Raw genomic sequence first — 20,430 nt, forward strand, 5'->3', positions numbered from 1 at the left:
TGGAACAAGCTGTAGGGTAGAACAGGTAACCACCTATTTGCAGGATTGAGGACCTAGCCAGTGAAGGGTTAAGCAAGAACAATCCGTGGAGCAAGCGTGGGTCGGTAACAGGCAAATCCGAAAGTACTTGAAGGGTTAAGCAAGAGGAATCCGTGGAGCAAGCGTGGGTCGGTAACAGGCAAATCCAAAAGTACTTGAAGGGTTAAGCAAGAGGAATCCGTGGAGCAAGCGTGGGTCGGTAACAGGCAAATTGAAAAGTACTTGAAGGGTTAAGCAAGAGGAATCCGTGGAGCAAGCGTGGGTCGGTAACAGGTAAATCCAAAAGTACTTGAAGGGTTAAGCAAGAGGAATCCGTGGAGCAAGCGTGGGTCGGTAACAGGTAAATCCAAAAGTACTTGAAGGGTTAAGCAAGAGCAATCCGTGGAGCAAGCCGAGGTCAGTATCAGAGTAGGTCCTTGAATGAAGAGAGAACGTCACGTGATCCAAAACAAAACAGCTGTGAAGCAACGCCTTCGGTTCACAGACTCCTTTTATCCTCGGAAGGGTCGTACGTAGAGTCACGTGTGATGCGAACCGAAAGCGTTGCAATGCTGCCAGGCAACAGAAGTCACGTGATCCGTGAAGCGCCGGGAAGCGCCGGTCTCCGCAAGGGATGTGAGTTCCTGTAATGACGGAGCCTCCAATTGATCTGCAACCGCCGTGAAGGGCGATAAACACCCGTTACCCCAAACATGCCATGCCGTGCCCTGATGTGTGCGACGTGAGTGGGGAGCATAACGCACGAGTGTCGGGGAGGGCGGGAATGGGTAGACAAGGAGGGGCGAGCGGAAAGGAGTGTCCGCGGTCTAGGAAGCGGTGTGACAACAATGATTTCCAAGCCAGTCTCTGTGGCACAGTCAGTAAGGTTGTGACTTGTGCCTGAAAGGTTGGGGGTTCGAGCCAATCCTCCAACATCAAAATTCTGAAAGTGTTGTGAAAAAAAATTACAATTTGAATGATGTAGCCACCCATCCCTGCAAACCCTGGACGGGGTTTCTAAAATGGACGTCTGGTCAACCTACCATTCACTTATGTCGTACTACTCTGGAACCTCTGGGCCCCACATTTCCCCTTTGAACCTGAATGAATCAGTCTAGATATATTCGGCCTCATTAGAAGTTGGGCGGTGCAGGTTAAATGCAGCGGTATATAAATATACTGCTGCATTACTACACCGCCCTTCTACAAGTGGGGCGGAAACTTGGAGGGTTGACTTATGAGCTTGAGGTAAATTCACCAACTTTGGCCAAATTTCGACAGAAGAACCATGCCGTAATTTCACCAAAATGCCCCATAGAACACTATGGACTCAAACTAAAAGGGGACTAACATCTCCACCACAACTTCTAATTCTGCGTTAATACTGCAGACAGAACCTTGGGAAAATTATATGAATCTCCAGCTTTGTTTGCGACACACAAAGGAGGAATCTGAAGGATATGCTGGTGAGAAGTCACAGTAGAAGACCATGTGAGAAGTCCAAGAGATTGTAAGCCTTGTACAAAAAGGGAACATCATTTTTCATCCAAACACGGGAAAAGATATTTATGAAAGGATACACCACATGCGACACATCAACACAATCTACAGCATAAAATGCCCATGTGGTAAATACTAGATAGGACAATCTTCCAGGAAAGCAAAACTCCGGTGGAATGAACAGCGCTCAAATATACGCACAGGAACAAACAAATCACCAGTGACACACCACTTTGCAGAAGAAAAACATCAAATCTCACAAATGAGATTTCAAATATTAGAGACAATTGAGAGAAGAGCCAGTGGATGCAATATCACCAAATTACTGGATCAAAAAAAATAATTTTGGATAGAAAACCTGAACTCGCTATATCCAGGGGGGATGAGCGATGAATGCAACTATCAATGTTTCTTGTAAACACTCCCACAATATAACAACAACAGACCTGCTAAACAACTGATAAGCATCACCCATATTTATAAGAGACCACCAATACCATAAACTTAACAGCTTTAAACCTTACGCAGTAAAGCGTTCACCCATAACGGCCATTATGAGCTAAATTAAATATCTGTTATACAAAGGTTGTAAATGTCAATTGTATTTTTAAAATTTGTATACAAATTAGACACTTACTATGAGGTATGTAAGTGATTACAAATTAGATATGTAACTTTGAGATATATCACAAGAATGGAAAGGGACAAAATGGAGAACAAAGACAGCCAGCAACCAGGAAGAATGGAATGGAACGAGGGATCATGCACAAGACTTCGCAATTCTGTTATGTATCAACCTATATTATTTATATAATCATGTATATCAAGATGTACCAGCAATAACAGTATTGTAAAATCACTAGGGGACCAACATGTAACCACGTCGTAATACACATGAATTATTGTACAACTTAATGACTAGTATGTATTGACAAATATCAAGAAGAAAAGTATATATGATCCATACCATGTGAAAAAACTTGTAACCAAGAAATATGTTTGCAGATGTATTTGAAGTCACCATACTCATGTTGCAGATAACCACCTCATGACTATTTGCACAAATGTTGACATGCATAATTTGCTCATAAAAAATATGAAATCTGAATACTGTCATACATACACACATTATATATCAGAATTGTTGCAGTGTATTATACGGTCACACGCAAGTCAGAGAGCTCCTTCCCCATAATGAATTTGTCACACAATAAAAGCACTTTGGATTTTTTTAATGAAGAGTTTGCTATGGTAAGGCCTCCAACTCGTCTCGCACACACCTCAACATATACTCAGTGCCACAATGGACTAGGAACCAGGCAGTGATGTATTAAAAATAATTTATTAATTTAGTTATTTAGTCAAATCTCACACTTAGATTACATCAGCCACCAATGTTGTGGCAACACAAGAACAGAATTGCTTCCATAAAGGCACTGACATAGAGATATGTTGTCACAATCATTTTCTTTTACATCACCCACCAAGACAGAAGAAGAGAACAGCTCATGTCACACAGTGATTCGAATAGGGTTATGCTTCTCATCCCTGCAACCCTCTCGCCCCAAATTTCAATTAGGTTTGACTCTTTGGATGGAAGGCAGTGGCAGGGAGTGGGAAAACAATGGGAAAATCGGATTTGCGGTATGATACACAGAAACAATATGGGAGACAGAAAGGTCATGGACAAATTCGTTTTGCAGAGCACAATGGGAACATCGGTTTTCAATTACTTAGCACAGTTGCAATGGGAAACAATAGAAAGACATGGGAAATTCGTTTTTCTACACCTAAAAAGGACAGGCAGGGCTTTGGGATATCAGTCAGCAAACAATGGGAAAAATGTTTTTTGGAAAGGAATCACAGAAGCAACGTGACAAAGAAAATACAAATGGGGAAATTAGCTTTAAAGAGCACAATGGAAACACATGGGCAATTTCGTTTTTTGCACCTTGCCTATGCACAGGCACTACTGGGCTTTCCACTTTTAATTTAGCATGAAGGGGATCAATGGGGAATTTCATTTTTGCACCCTGCACATACACATGGAACAGGGCTTTTGGGGCGAATTCTTCTGTTCTTCTGGTGAATATTTAGGATTATATCGGCTCACAACACACTGGGAAAAGATTGTTGGGTTTGAATACTAACAATCCCGATCCCGTGAATGCAATAGGGGAATTAATTGATTTACTTTGATAAATATGCTAACGATCTACACAAGGTAAATACGAGTTTTTTCAATGGAGAAATAACTAAAACAATGCTCAAAACATATAGGGCATACACAATCTATGGCTTGGGTATTTCTACTTACAGTAGAGGTCTGGACTGGGCATCACGGAACATCTGAAAACACTGCTGGTACAGCATGCAGTCAGTCAAGGATTTCCTCTGAGTCCTCCAAGGGTCCCAATCAGCCTCTATGTCTCCTGTCTCCACTGCAAGATTAGGCCTCTCTCTGCTGGGATATTTCTCACCAGATTTTGGCAGCAGGTCAGCTCATGGAATTAGTGGGAGAAGTCCAGCTCTGAGGCAAGCTGGCTTAGTTATAGGGCAAATGACATCAAAAACTTGTCATGATTCCCGCAAAAGGGATTGGAATAGTGTCACTACCCCTCCCACCTGTATGCTGATAGGACAAGGGTATAGGGGAGTGCTTTGGGACATCTAGGAGAGATCAAAGCTTCATCATCTCACTTTGTCAGGTCGGCTCAGCATGCTTAGAGAACATAGAAATCTTACTACACGGCAAGTACCTTTAATTTCCAAAACTTACATGTATGAATATATTTACAACATCTACATTTTAAAGCGAATCAGATGAGACTAGTCAGGAGTCTGTATGTCATTCCTGTGCAGAGATACATCTTTTCTTCATTTACTCAGGAACCATATCAGTGAAAAATATGCCGTTTTACGGGCATCATATTAATCATAATTGGCATGCTTTATAAACTTTTTGCATCGCTGGTAAACACAAGGAGGCCCAAATCACATTTTCGTTAATAACTTTAGTTGTGTTTATCCCACGAACATGGTTAGAAGGGGTTAACTGTCACCTTTCATAGAAGCCTGGAATTACTGTTGTGCGACGTACACTGTCCATTTTACACGATAAAATGCATTTCTCCAATTTAAAGCAATGTACAGTTTCACTACTCATTTGCTAGCCCACACCTTGTCTTAAGTTTCAAGTCTCCTACTGGTAAGCACTTGACGTAAGCAGAGGGATCTGTGTTTATATTATCCTACCCCTTCAAGGGCTAATGGCCACTAATGTTGTTTTTTAATGAGACTTGAGACATGGGGGTCAGAAGTGCTGCAGAGCAGACCTGCCTTATCTGGTCTTCCACAGCATTTCTGATCTCAAAAGTCTTTAAGATTGTATTTTTAGGGAAAAGCTTTGATGCTTGAAGACAACCAGGCCTAAATATCTCCATGACAACAGGGAGGCCCAGGAGTTTAGTTCCACATATGAAGACATCACCAGCAGCTCATGGCATTTCAGCAAACAGCCTGTAAACGAGTACATAACTGCATTTGGAATGACAATTTACACTGTATGCATAAGATTTCTGACTGGTACATGTACATGAGAACACCATTCCCTAGCTTGAATGTCTGGTGAAGATTTTGCTGAGAATACCTTTAGTCTAGATGAGGGAAAACAAAATGACATGCATTTATTTACTTTACAGTAGACTGCTTCGTTTCAGTGTGACGGCTTGAAACACAATTCTGGCATTTCATTTAAGATTCTGTGTGCTGCTGTTTCTGGAAATATTAGTGCAGCTGTCCATGGATTTGTCAATCATTATTTCCACAGGTTTTTCCTTCATGAAAATATTGCACACATTTTAGCATCTTGACGTTTTTAGGCCCACTTTCTTTCCTTTTGACTTGGCTTCCATAGGCCTTATGTCAGACATCATTTCAGCAGAGGCCTTTCATTTTGGTGAGCCCTCATAATTGACTCTGGCCTCTTTAGTCATCGCATCTGGGGCTATTTCACCCCACAGAATGAAACATAGATGATACAATTTCCGTAATGCAGGATATGAAATCAGAATACTGTAATACTGTATAGAATATTCAGTTGTAACTTCAAAATAAACATTCAAAATGGCCGCAGGCAAACAAGGACGTCATCATGTTTATGATGTCATCACGCTCTAATTGCCAGCACCATTGTGGTAAATAAAATTGCCACAGGTATCACAGGCAACCACTTTTCTGCGGTCCTGGGATACTGTGGAAGCACTCTGCTACAATAATCATGAGAGATGACCTTTACAAATCTAGGATAGCACTAGAAAGCACAACAAAAAAGAAAATAGTCTATACAATAAAACAATTTTGTTTAAATACAGCGATCCGGGACAGACACCCTTGAAATATGCTGAAGGAAGAGCAAAATTAAGGTCTTATCCCTTAACCTATTTTTTGTGAGTGGAGATGTTGATATTTGAAGGACAACACAGTAAAAGGTTGTCTTACCATTATAGGTGCCAGTGGGTTCCAGAATTCACAAGATGGACATCATACATTAATTCACAAAAAGTGTTTAGCCTCATGCAGAAGTGAAAGGAAAGGCGGTTAATTATGCTAATGATATTATGGAGACATGCAGATAGTAATGTTGAGTGCGATTATTGAAGAGAATATTCACACCATGTTTGTCTATTATATTTTTTTAAACATTATCCCTGAAGATGGTCATTAGGACTGAAGTGCATTGGACACTCATGTAATATGTCTTTGTCTCTGTGAAATAAAATCTTCCGACTTTTTATATGTCTATTTCAACGTGTTTTTAAAAAAAAAATGTCTTTACTGCTGGTATGAACACATGAAACAACATAGATATATGTAGACGACAAGTGAAATATCACACAGATCTTTCCAGTCATTTGGGTTATGCAACCCAAACAAATGTATCTATATTTGCTTTGTGCTCCACTGTGCTAGTGGGGTCTTCTCTGGCAACAGGACCAAATAATCCCCCAGATTATCTCCAAAAAAAGGTAAAATAGATTAAAAACAAACCCGTCAGTGGTGCCCACTCTAACATTAGCATAGCTCCACATGAAGTGTGACCATCTACTGATCTGTCTCACAGAAGACATGGCAGGGATGGACCAAGTTATGGCAGTAGGAATCTATTCTGTGGTAAAACGTTCTTACATTGGCTTGCTGATTGCAAAGCAAAGTACGGAATCTCAAGAAACTCGCCAGTCATGGTTTCAAAGTAACAAAAACTCCAACACCAACACCGTAAATCAACCATAACTTGCCTATCACCATGCAGTGCTCATGATGTCTCTATATATGACGATTTACCATGAAATTGGGTCTTCAATTTTATTTTGACAGTTCTTAGCATTAATGCTTTGTGTTCACCCGCACATGGCTTGTAAAGAAACCATAGAATATCTATATTTTGTTGACCCTCACATGAAATGAAATAAGCCATATGCCGTTTTATAAGAATTATGTCCTTTTCATTGTACTGTGAAAAGTTTCATTACATGTTGTATGTGTTTACATGTGTGGCTTCATGCCCATTGCATGCTGGGGACCGAGCTTCCGGTGCATTACGATGGCTTTGGTGCAGCTATTGTTGCTGAGGAATTTCTTTTTTTTTTTTATTTTGCTTTATGTCTGTAACATCCCTTTAACAACTTTTTTTCACTGAACTTCATAGATTTGCGTTAGGTCACTGCCTCTAATCGAAAAATTTTCACTGAATTGCAATGTTTCTTTTTTTCAAAATTACAAGCAATATTTTATGTACAGTACTGAGCAGGGTTCTAGGTTAAAGGTTCGAAAACCAAAGGCTCGAATGCCTTTTTTTCGACACCAAAAGGACCGAAAAAAGGGGCAATTTTATTTTTATGGGGGGGTTCCCCCAAACCCCTGTTTTCTCGTTTAAAAAAAACTTTTTTCACATACCAAACAAAAAATAAATAAATAAATAAATAAATAAATCAACCTTTTTATTTTCGATCCTTTTGGTTTCGATCAAAAGGGCATTCGACCCTTTTGATTCGAAACTTTGACCGGACACCCTGAGCAGGAGTTTGACCGGCCCAGGCCCAGTGGGCTGTGGACAAGCCGCCAAGTAGCTATTTTCCAGGGGTAGAGCCATTGGATTTTCTCCAGGAACCCTGAAAAACTGCATAGGTTAATTGGGCATGGCGTCCAGTGGCAAGTTTTTCCAGGGGCAGGAGATTTATCCCTGCCTGAGAACCTGAAACCACTTTTGGGCACACTAGCATGGCCTGTGGTCATGCCCAATACCTATTTTTACCCACCATTCCTCCCCCTGTAGTGTCCTCTGGACATGATCAGGGGTCACTTTACCCCTTGATGTTGCCACTATACATTGGCTTCTGCCATGGCCAGACCGGTGGACACTTTACTCCAATAACGGGTCTGTGGGCTATTGACTGCGATCAGTGGCCACTTAGCCCAGAGAATGGTCGCCCCACCAAGCCTCCCATGTGACCAAGGCTCATTGGGAATGTCCTGGCTTGATCCACAGACTACTACAAGCCCACCTGTACCATGGGTACAAGTCCATTCTGCATATCTGGGCTGGGTCAGAGGCCTAGTTTTGTCGCACGCACCTGCAGCTCAAATGGCAGACCCAAATACCCTCATGCATTTCCACAGCGGCTGACAAAAACACCCCTTAGTCAATAATATCTCAAGTGTTTTCACTTCAATATTCTGTATTTTTAGGCTTAAGGATACAATAGTAAATCCACTAACATTTCAAAAACCTCATTAGCCAACTCACTTAAAACAATCCGTATTTTCGGACATTCACAATGGGGGCAGATGGCTAAGGAACGTTTATAATTTTATATTACCCACCACACACAAACATCCGCACACAGAACACCTAACATTGGAAGCATGCAGATATGTAGGAATGACACACTCAATTAGCATTATACACCTAACACTCAAAACTACACGCAACCAGAATGCCGAACTTGGAACACATGTGCTTCTCCCTCTACCGAACCACCAATAACCAAACAATTGCAAAGGATGAAAGGAAATGGTCTCAAAGAAGAGGTATTTGCAGAATTTTCGAAGGCAGAAGGCACCAAACATAATTAGTAATATACTGTACAACCCACAATAAGATTATAAAAAGTGTTGTCTGGAAAACCAGAACAACATCCAATATGTTGCAGTAACAATGAAATTGCCATGACCAGTTAAGTGAACCCCATCTCCATGTAAAGCAGAAGGGCTATTGCTTTTGATGTTGAAATGGCAGATGCACATAATTTCATGACAATGTACGATGATACGCAAACATTTGTTCACATTACGCACGTTTTTTTAATCTTGCAGTGTACCATTGTGTTTCTGAGCCCAGATTTATGGACCACAATAGAAAACAAGACAACGTGGCGAGATGAAAAATGCCCTCATTTTCCTTAGGATATTCTTGTTCGAGGTATAACCAAAGAAATTCCCACTGACATATAGGATGAGCACATTTGGAACATGATCACATAGACTATTAAAAGACTTCAAGTAGTCCAGTATATCAATCTATTTATCCCCACAATGTCTATGCCTGTGATTGTATATCATTTTACCCTTTCTGTTCATCCCATGTCACTCTCCCTGCACAGTGTGCATTGTATTTTGTTTGTTCATCTTCTAATTTCTGTTGCCACTTGAACCATTACTCCCTCTGAGCATTGCACCTTCACTGTGTATGTTGATTTACCTGCACCCACCATTTCATTCAGATATTCCCTGGCCGTGTTCATGTGCACCATTTCCACCATTGCTTTCCACACTGTGTTGTACTGTTTAGTATAATGTTTTTGTGTGCAATCCACGGTTCTTGTCCATTTTATCTGTGTGTAGTGCGTGCCTCTGTAGTTTGTGGTGGGTGGAATGATATCAAGCATGACCTTGGATATGGTCAATGCAGGAGTATTATTTGGAATGGCAGTGTCGTGTGATTGTGTCATGATGCGCATGCACGTCAGGTGAGTAGCCCTGTGATGGAGGCTGTGTGTTCACTCCATCGGTAATGTGCATGTAAGAACATGCAGCTGCTGGGTGTGTGATTTGCAGGCATGGAGGTGTCCTGTCCTCATGGGTCTATACATCGGGTCAGCATAATCTTTCATCAGGTCCACGCATGAGCAAGACAATAAGTGCTGCAACGGCAGGTTCCCACATCGATGGTTAACGTGTATGATATTCAAATGGGGTGGGTGAGGGTTGGGTAGGCAGGATGGTGTAAGGTGCCATGCATTCCTGTATGCAGCTGCTATGGCCTGCCTACATACTGGGCGAACACACTGACCTTGGACTTTTCAACTATGTTGATAAGGTGAATAGGGCCATGTTGTCCCAAACCTTGTGGGTTGAAAGGCTCTTCTGGAACAGTGAACACACTATTTATTGCGGCCTAGCTTGATTGATTAGTGGACAGGGATTCATACATTTGATCGTTTGTTCGATTTTTTGTGGGGGTCATGAGACCTTTGCCGGATGACCATGAATATGGTTGCCCTGTTCCGTCCTGCTAGTATTTTGCACACAGAGGGTCTGGAAGCGGTGTTGCATGAACATCACGCTGTTCTGTTTCAGGATACAATCGGAATACAGGTGGGTACGTTGTGAGTATGCATGTATCTGTGTGTCCCACGATAAAGGACTGTGTGCATTGTGTGCCCTTGAATGATCATATGCCTGTGTGTGTTGCAGGGTCAGTGTGTGACCCGTGCACAGGGCAAGAATGTTCGACACAAGTCTATCCTTTGGGACCTCGACATCTGATGTAAGAACACTTCTTTACTAGCATGTCTACAGGCATGTGTCTTGATGCAAGCTATGTGAAGGGATGTGGTCTCGTTTCCCATTTTGGCTTCTGAGTGTGCACTCCCTCTCCTTGTCCCTAGATACATTGTTGCATTCTGTAGCTGTTGCAGAATATTTGTCCCATATAATGGATTCGTCCAATAAGTGACAGCAATTCACTTGCCGTTTTGCGGCACATTGTTGATAATGCACTGTGACATGTACAGCATGATTTTCCTGCATGCAATGCTATGCATGGTGACCAATACAGTTGTCCTGCCTCCGTAATGCAATCTGCGTGATTTGTAATATAGTGTACCATTGCCCCTGGCGCCATGAACATGTCTGCGTGTCATACATGGTGGTTGCTGCTCATGCTGCTGCTCTTGCGCAAACATGCCTACTTCCAGCTTGGCTATGCAGGGTGGTGGATGCTGGCAGCATTTTGTTGAGATGTACCATTCCATGGTGTTCATGCAGGAGTCCTGTTACAATCTACTGGTTAATGTGTCGTGGTGCTTTCGGACAGGTCGTCTGGTGTTTTGTCCCACATTAGGTAAGCAAGGTACACTGATGTTCACATTTGTGCTGTGTAGACCATGGGCTGTCATGTTGGGTGGAGGGCTGTTGGAGGCTCACATTTGGGGATAGGTGTTGTCCACTGTGGGTGGGTGTGGTGCCATACATCCTTATCTGGGCGAAGTGGATTAGTTACCATGGTGTGGGTGGAACTTTCTGGTGTGTCAACCTTGATCAGAGTAGTGCATTCTCCCCATGATCTCTCATATCAGGCAGTGCAGCTATGCAGTGTGCATCAGCATTTACAGTTCACCACTAGCCCTCACCATCAGTGTCCTCAATGTCAGTGAGCTAGTGTAATCATGGTTGTGTGTTCTCTTTGGTTGCATATGTTGAAACATGCTTATGTTCAGCTTGTTTAAGCCTGCATTTGCAGGGATTTTTGTCATCAGTGCATCCCCTGGCTGTTCCTTGGTGATGCCACTTTTGGAATCCACACTGGGTTCACCCATGCTCCCCACCCCATTGCTTCAATGATGTTGTGTCTGCACTCTGATGTTCTACTTAGTGGGACCAGTGCATCACCTTGGGTGTTTTTTGTCACTTCACCAGGCCATGGGCCATCATCTGTGCATCCCAAGCTGCAGTTACACAGAGTTCCAGTTGTTCTTTGTGAAATTTTGGGTGGTGGGATGTTTGCATTGCTCACTCGATGGGGGCACTTTGAGACTCCTGGTCAGGTTGAACGCACTGTCCTGTACAACAATAGTTGCCCATACGTTCATGTGATGTCATTGTGGGTGAGGTACCAGGCATGCATAACGATACCACATCCATGCAATATGGTAATACATTTTTCCCCATGTACACTCTCTGATGTGCCCCAGTGTACCTCTGCCCCTTCTGTGCAAGTGCCTTGTGAGTGAGTGTTGTGTATTGCTTTCGTGCAGTTGCCTGCTTCCCGATCAGAGGTGGGTGGCGGATGTTCTGCCGGGGGATGGCGTATTCTCTGCTTTATACACTGCAGGTCAAGTCAGCCAATGTTTTTATGTTGGTCCTCCAGTGTGATGTATTAGTTACGGCACTGAGGAGTTTGGACTCTGTACGACTGGACTTTAGTTGTGTCACGATGTGTCGTGTGCTGTTGGTCATGGTTGTGGGTATGGCATGCAGATGTTTGGTTATTTGTGACATGTCATGTAGGCCACATGTGTGGTGGTGTGGGTGGACATGTGCAATGGTGTTGCTGTTTATCCCTGCTTACTCCAGAATCATACCTTAGAGGTTTTTGGGGATGTGCAGTATTGGCGCGCCGGAGTGGTTGTATGTATCTGTCCATTGCTTTTCGTGCAATGCGCACCTGTGTGTGGAGGTGTTGTCACGACCTTATCTCCCTCAAGGGGACACGGGCCCTTACGAACTCTATTGGGGCCTCCTAGGATGCCCTGGAGCCAGTCCTGGCGCTGCTGGCATAGGAGACGCTCACTGGGATGGGCTTCCTATGGCCAATGGATAAGCATGGCCGCCCCCATGCGGAATACTGAGAACTGTATGCTGCAGTCTAGCTTCCAGGTGGGGCCCACCCCAAAGGCACCTGGGATACTACCTAGCTATTCAAACCACGCCCGACCAAGAGCACGCGCTTCACGTTATTCTGCCTTTGCAGCGTGACGCTCATCCTGCTCTGCATCCTTACCTGCTCAGCTTCATCCATCGTCTTCGGAGCCTTCCTGGGCCTGACCAATGCCCCGCTTACCAGCTCGGCAGCATCCTTTGGCTTCGGAAGCACCCAAGGCAAGACCATCGCCATACTTACCAATTCAGCAGCATCCTTCGACCTCGGAGTAACCAAGGCAAGTCCATCGCCATACATACCACTTCGCAGCATCCTGTGTCTTCCTAGTCATCCGAAGGAGGTATCATCTCAACTCTCTCCCGTTAGCTGCTTCATCTGTTCATCGAAGCCGCCCAACTTGCACTGCCCCGATTTCTTCATTCCTTCGGGGTTCCTCCAACTCCAGCCTGTCGAGGTCTGCAAGACAAAGTTAGCAGGTGAGTAATTTGCAAGTACGCTTTCAGCGCCACATGGCCACTCAGCTTACCTGCTTGAGCCAGTCTTCGGCTTTCTTCGCAACCTCCACCACCAGCAACGAGGACAAGATTTAGCTCATATTCCAAAGACTTATTCTCACCTATAAAGACTTATTCTCACCTATAAAGACTTACTCTCATCAATAAAGACACTAAGACTTACCTGAAGAAGGAGTTGCAGCCGGTCTGAACTCTGGCCCTCGCCAGTGATGCAACTCAGTGGAACTGGCCCAAAATCGATGCGCCCCTGCCCGGAGCGGCAGGACCGAGAGCTCACCATTAGTCGCCCTTAGGGAACCTGCACGGGAACGTGGGAGGTGGGCGATCTAGTAGGAAATCATCTATCTTTCAGAGCTGAATCCGCTTATCCAGGGGTCCGGGACGGGCGAGGGGTGCCGAAGAGCCCTCAGGTGTGTGTCTGGAGATGTGCCTGTGGAAAAGAACAGGTGAGCGTTAAAGGTGTGCCCGTTTTCTATGTGTTGGCATGGCAAGATGTCTGTCTCCATGAGTGTTCCAGACAGGCGAGTGTGTGCAGGCCGTGCCATCCTGTCAACATAGACACCATCTCGTGTGTGGTCCCTGTTCCTTTCTGGAAGTATGGATGCTCATGTGAAAAAGCTGTTGACCAGCCACTCCCTCACTCCTGCTGCTGTCACACTGGGCTCCCCCCGGGTTGGTGGCCTGCTACGTGGTTCTGGCCTGAGGTCAGATACTAGGTCTGCATGTACATCTTTGCGCACTGCAATGTTATGCAGGATGCAACAGGCACATGTGTTGTTGCACATGATGTGTGTCCTGTATAGGAGAACAACCCCTTTGTGATTTAGGCATCTGAATCATGACTTCAGGAGGCCTATGGACCGCTGAATGATGCCCCTAGGGGCCCTGTGTGCCCTGTGTGCCGTATTGTACCTTTCTTGTTGCATACTCGTGGGCCAATGGTAGGGTGTCATGAGGTAGGGACCCAATGGATAACTATCATCACCTGCATGAGGATGGACATGAATGATGACAGTCTGCTTTGTGTGTACCCAGTTATGGCATGCACGTGTTGCGATGGTCATGTGTCCTTGCACCTATGTGTGGAAGCATGGCTGTGTGTGTGTGGTGAAACGTGGTGGGGGTTACAGTACTTACATATCAGTCACATGCCTCCATATTGTCCAGCTTCCAACTTTGCACACAAGCTGGAGACCCAGAATATGTGGCTGTCATGGACTGAGCACAGGAAATTGGCATACACATCCATGAACAGCCCACCGGCATCGCAGACCAGTTGTGCGTTGATGGAGTTCTAGCGATGCCAGTTGTGGTACATGTATGCATTGGCCTGTGGGGGCATAGTGCGACATGGCTGCAGTCAATGCCACCGATAACACAGGGGAGTTGGTGCCCAATGTAGAATCCATGTGCCATCTGTCTTTGTTCCTCCTGGGTGAGGGTATATGGGCATCGTGTTGGCAATTCCATATGATGCATGACACCGCATGGTGCAGGGCGCATGACTGTGTGGCCTGGGAGATGCCAGCAGTGATACCACTGGTCCTCTGGAAAGAGCCAGCAAAGAGGAAATGCAGGGTGGCCAGGAGCTTTACATGTGCCCAGATGGAATGTGAATGCATGGTGGTGGGGTGCAAATCAGCCTCCCACTCCTGCAACATGTCCATGCTGACATGCAGAGAGAAGGGATACGTTCGGTAAACCTCAGTGTCATACATGACCTTGGTGCAGAAGGACCACTCCCTCTGTCTCCTCCTCCTCAGCTGGGGTGAGGCAGCATCGTGCCAATCTTGCACATAGAGCACTATGACCAGGTCACGGGGATACATTTCCTGTGTGTTAAGGCATGGAGCAAAGCATTGTGACTTTATAATGGGACGTGAGATGTCATGATGTGTGTGCGGGTGTGCATCATCAAATGGGTTGTGCTGTCTGTGGGTGTGTGGGTTGTTCTGCAGCTGCGTCTTATTTGATGGTGTTGTGTGTGTGTTAACATTGGGTGTTGATAATATTTTGGATTGGTTGTAGTTGTTCCATGTATGATGTAGCAGTATGTATGTTGGCTTTTGGGGGTCCATACACATCTTGTTTGGCTTAGTGGTGATTATGGTAGTTGTGGTTTATTTTATGGAATTGTGCAGGCTGACCTATCCATTTTTATGCATCATATTTCATTTTTATGTGCAGTCGGATGGTCGTAACTTCCACCCTTGCCAGAAATTCTGTAAGGATATATGCACTTTTTGTTGATCTGCTCCTTAAGGGTGGGCATATTTTCTGGTGGACGATAAGGTAAGATGAAGTTTAAACGTGTTATGGTTAGGAGTAAATTTAAGGTGCATGATTTCACATCTGTTACACACACATGGCACCTCGAACAAAGCAAGCTCCTTCTTAGCTAATATTACACCCCACCCCCATTACCATGAGTCCGGTTCTGGGCAAGCAAAGAAGGCATAGCCTGGGGGAGTGGCTAGATCTATAGAAGGGACATTAAAATATTTGAGCCAGGTTTCAGTGATGCAGAATAAATCAATGTCGTTTTGTTGTACAATCACATATATCAAGAGCTTTTTTATTCAGTGATCTAGTATTTAATAAAGACTTTATAGACTTCTTCCCAGATGAGTTAGGTGCAAATGGAGCACCACAATTATGGCTGAGAAACGAGATGTAGAAAAACAGGAATCAATGCAAGTTACAGTATATTTCACTTCCGGTGCCTTAAGTAGAGGATCTAGTAAACAACAATTGAGATACATTGGGCCTCATTACGACCCTGGCGGTAAGGCATCAATGGCGCTGGTAGTGCTACCGGCACCGTCGTTGCCTCACCGCCTCATTACGAGTTCTGCTAGTGAGCAGCCGTGTACGCCTGGTCAGACCAGACGTGCACAGCGGCACCCACTAGCAGAACAGGATGCTAACAACGTCGTTAACTGGACCGTTGTTAGCATCCTCCCCATTCCCATTGAGTCCTATGGGGGCTCAAATGGGAATGGGGACGTACTGGGTCCGGTCCTGCGAATGGGAATTACAGGACCTGCAAAGGTCGGAATGGCCCGGTAATTCCCATTTTTCGGGACCCGGACCCGAGTTTGGGGGTAGCCATGCCACTAAAAACGGCATGGCTACCTCCAAACTCGTAATGAGGCCCATTAAGTTATATCTCGTTCCAGCTCTGGTGTCATGAGGCGGCAAGATGATAGCGACCTGCTCCATTTGCACATTCATTTTTGTATTTCATTGCATGATTGTATGTTTAAAATGTGTATGCAGTGGGGATGGGTGCTTATGTTGTATGTGGGTGTGATAATGTTGGCTGCACATTGTTGATTGAATTATGTATTTCTTTGCTTAAGTGTTTGTTTCTAATGCGTACACAATGGGGTGAGTGTCTATGTTGTGGGTGGTCATGGAAATGTTGGCTGCACATTGTTGCTTGAATTATGCATTTGCTTGCATGAGTGTATGTTTGCAATGTCTACTCCATGGGGTTGAGTGTGTATGTTGTTTGTGGTCATGTTTTCTGCATATTGTTGCTTTATTTATGTATTTCCTTGTATGAGTGTATGTTTGTAATGTGTACGCAGTGGGCGGGGTGGTTATGGCAGCTGTGCATATCTGTGGCATGGTTGCTGAGTGTATGATTGGCATGTATTTTTTACTTTTGTATTCATTTCTATGAATAACTTGGTTGTCATTGTGCATTAATCATATAAAGATGCATTTTCAGCTGTTGATATCTCAAAATTGGCTGAGTTGATTATTATTTTTTTAAAATGCACCAATTGGAGCTAAAATCAAGGTTCATGCAAAAAATGTGGAAAATTGTAGTCGCTAATTTTGAGATATTTGGGCTGAACATTTATTTTTCTTATGGGAAAACCCAATGATAAAAGCTGTTCAAAATGTGATCAAAGTAAACATGTTTTAAACTATGAAGCCATTGATGTAGAAATCTCAAATTTTGCATGCACGGACGGCTACCTCCAAATATGTTCTGGAATATTTTCCGAATTTTTCATACAAGCGTTCAAAAGTTATTGAGAAAAGTTATTTTCTGAAATGCCATAGGAACTTTGGGCCTCATTATAAGTTTGGCGGTGTGGCCAAAAACATCTTTAGAACTATACGTTTGGAGGAAATGTGGAGGAAAAACATCCAGCAAAATGCTTCAGGTAATTCCCACCACCTTACTGAGAAAAATCTGCCATTTCAGTGGAATTACTGCCGGTGATAATTCTGTCAAAATGCTATGGACTCCATTATGGGGGACTAGCAACGCCATACCGCCACTTGTAATCTGGTGGTAATTCCGCTGGACCAAGTGGCGGTAAGAGTAAATCCGTTTGGCGTATTTACCTCAGGATACCACCAAAATCATGAGGCCCAAGTTGTCTTAACCTTAACAATGCCTTGCGCTAGTGCGAAGGCATAATATACACATTTTGAAAGTATGGCTATACTTTGAAGTATTTTATACTTGACCTTGATATGGTTTCGTTTTTTGTTTAACATATTTTATTGGTTGGTTTGCATTATATGATTTCGTTATTCTTAGAATAGTTTAGTATCGTCCTATTTCCTCTTTCTCTCTCCTATTTATTGCTGTTATGGATTTTCTGTCAGCCTTTCACGATTTGTCCATTTTCTTTGTTTTTTTGCCCCTCATCACACATGCAGTCTTCAGTTACATAGAGGAAGAGGCCTGTTCAATGAAATTTGCGATTTATAATCAAATTAACATGTATTATGTGCATATCTCCGTACTAAGGGCAATATATATTTGTTGAATATATGTTATTTATTCTCATAGCACATTCGAGCCACTAGAGAAAGATGTCACACGTGAAGCATAACATGCATGTACTACCGGGAAGAAGAACACAATGCCATCATTTTGTGAGTTTTAGTTGTAAGAGCAAACCTGAGTATTTTTGTAATGATAGGGAACATGATATTAAGAGTAATGACACATTGTTTAATGCTCTAGTGTATTAAAGTCACTAGAAACTTATATGTGCTAGACATATGCGCTCATCTAATCAAAAACTATTGGTGGTTCCCCACTCAAATTTTGCTACATGGGGTGACCGATGCTTCTCCCATGCAGGGCCTAGAGCGTGGCATGCCCTACCATATGAACTTCGTGAAGCTAACACGCTGATGGAGTTTAGGAAAAGATTGAAAACCCACCTTTTTATCTAAAACACAGTAGCATACGTTGGTTCATCTTATTGTTGATTTACCATCTGCACCTAGCCGTTCGCCCCGTTCCTTTTATGGATATGCGCGGCACAAATACTCACATACAAATATTGTAGTTTGGAATGGGCTTAGTTGACGTCGTTTAGCTTCCAACACCTACTGAATTTCAAGGATTTTGTTGCATTAAACAAGCACCCCGGTGTCATTTCCAGTAAAGGTTTTTGTTCACTGAATTTCAAGGGCTTGGTGATGCTGCATCCCTAGGCATCAGCAGGATACTATTTCATGGGTAAAAAGGTTCAGTACCAGTTCCCATAAAATCTTAATTTTCTTGCTGTTCTACACAATGTGGGGCACTGTTACTAATAAAACGCCTACATCCATATTCCTTTTCCCACTCTCAATACTTTGCCCCTCTGCATCTATACGTTGTAATTTTAATTAATATACTTGCCAGTATAAACAGGGATGAATTTTAATGCAGGGCAATGCAATCACTTCTTTCGGTCAAGTCTCAGACAGCTACGACCCTTTCGGTATGCAGTAATAAAATTGCAGCAAAAATGTCGCCTTTACAAAAGATTGCAGCAAAAATGCTGTGGTTTGACCCGGTAAAGGTGTAGCCCATTATACCATTTAAGGGGAGCGGGGGTGTCCCCCGCATCCTTTACATGGATTGTGGCAGCAAAACCACAGAATTTTGCCACGATTTTATGTGTACACCACCATTTTTGCCACGATTTTAACACATGGAACCACCCTTTCCTGAAAGGTGCCCAGCAAAGCATTCTCTTTCATTCTGAACACTTCTGTACTGAACCGTGCAAGGCTTTTATGCATTTTTTTGTTATTTATTATGTCTCATTGAAAATGAGCTACTACTTGTTATTTCATGTATGACTTATATGTAAACATCTTGATGTCACGTTTAGATGTTTACACCACGGAGGACATCAGTATGCTTTGTCAACCCGACGGGAATGACTGATAATGAATTAACATGCCAGGTGCGATTGTGTCTGTGTGGTATAGGTATACATTCAAATGGCTCCTGTTTCCCTTCGCGCTGCTCTACTTCGCATCTCTAGCTCTCCTGAATCCCTCGCCGAAGCCTCGCACATTTAAATTATGTTTAGAACACAGGCCTTTCTGAAAGGAATTGAAATATCCATCACCCATACACTAAGTTCTACTTGTTTTGCACATTCTTAATTTCCATTCTTTATCTCATTTTGATGGGTTTTTTTCTATCAGAGCCGTAAAACAACGAGATTTCACATTGTTATGTCGGAACATCACTGGAAAAAAAGGATTTCTTGGGCACCCACAAACTTTGGGCCTTCACTAAACCACCTCAATGGCACTCCCCACATACACACTACATACAAACATCTCTCTGGAACCCCACGTATCCCATTTTGAACCTGTTTTGCAAAGAAATTGAGATGTGTTTTCATGCATAGCGATTTTTAAATGTCAATTTTTCAAAATTGAAAAGCTTTAACTCTAGCTGTGCATTTTGGGTGATATGGAAATGTTTTGAGTGCCAGAGGCTTTCAGTCACTCTTGATTGAATTGTTTACCAAAACTACTAGAACTGTTTGGAGTTCAGTCCCGTGCTTCCTGCTGCTTTTGAAACAATCTTGGCAGAAATACTTCCAGTGATTTAGGATGGGCGGCCGTCTAAAACTTGTGCACTTTCCCTATGGGAAAACCAATGCGACAGGCAAAAACACACAATTTTTCACACCTTGCATCTTTTAAACCATTTGACGGAATTGCACCAAAACCTATAGTGTTGGGACACTCCGGCAAAACAATTAATTTGGAAAATGTCATGCAGATGTGTACAAGTTATTAGCCATAGAATTTGGTGAATCCAATCGCTCAGAGGATTCATCTTAACTACAGGGCAATGACCACCACCCTATGCTCTACACTAAATGGTGTCACAGTGTCAGTCTAGAAAGTCTAGAAATCTAATTTGAGACCGCAAACGTATTTTGGTGGCCGTGGGCAACCGTCGCATGCACGATACGACAGAATATAGGTTTTCGAGTGTTCTAATGAACAGCCATTTGATGTAACAAGAATCGCCATTTTGTTTTCTAACCATTGCTCATTGCTTTCTGTTCCTATTGCTTCGCAGTATATTTTTTTGCTTACACTGCTTGACTGAGGAACAATGCTGTCTGTATATGAAAAGGACAAGGCCACAGGGACGAGAGGATAACAAGAGTTTCG

This window comes from Ambystoma mexicanum, chromosome 3p (genome assembly GCF_040938575.1).
Source record: "Ambystoma mexicanum isolate Mex_15411 chromosome 3p, UKY_AmexF1_1, whole genome shotgun sequence".
NCBI classification, from domain to species: Eukaryota; Metazoa; Chordata; class Amphibia; order Caudata; family Ambystomatidae; genus Ambystoma; species Ambystoma mexicanum.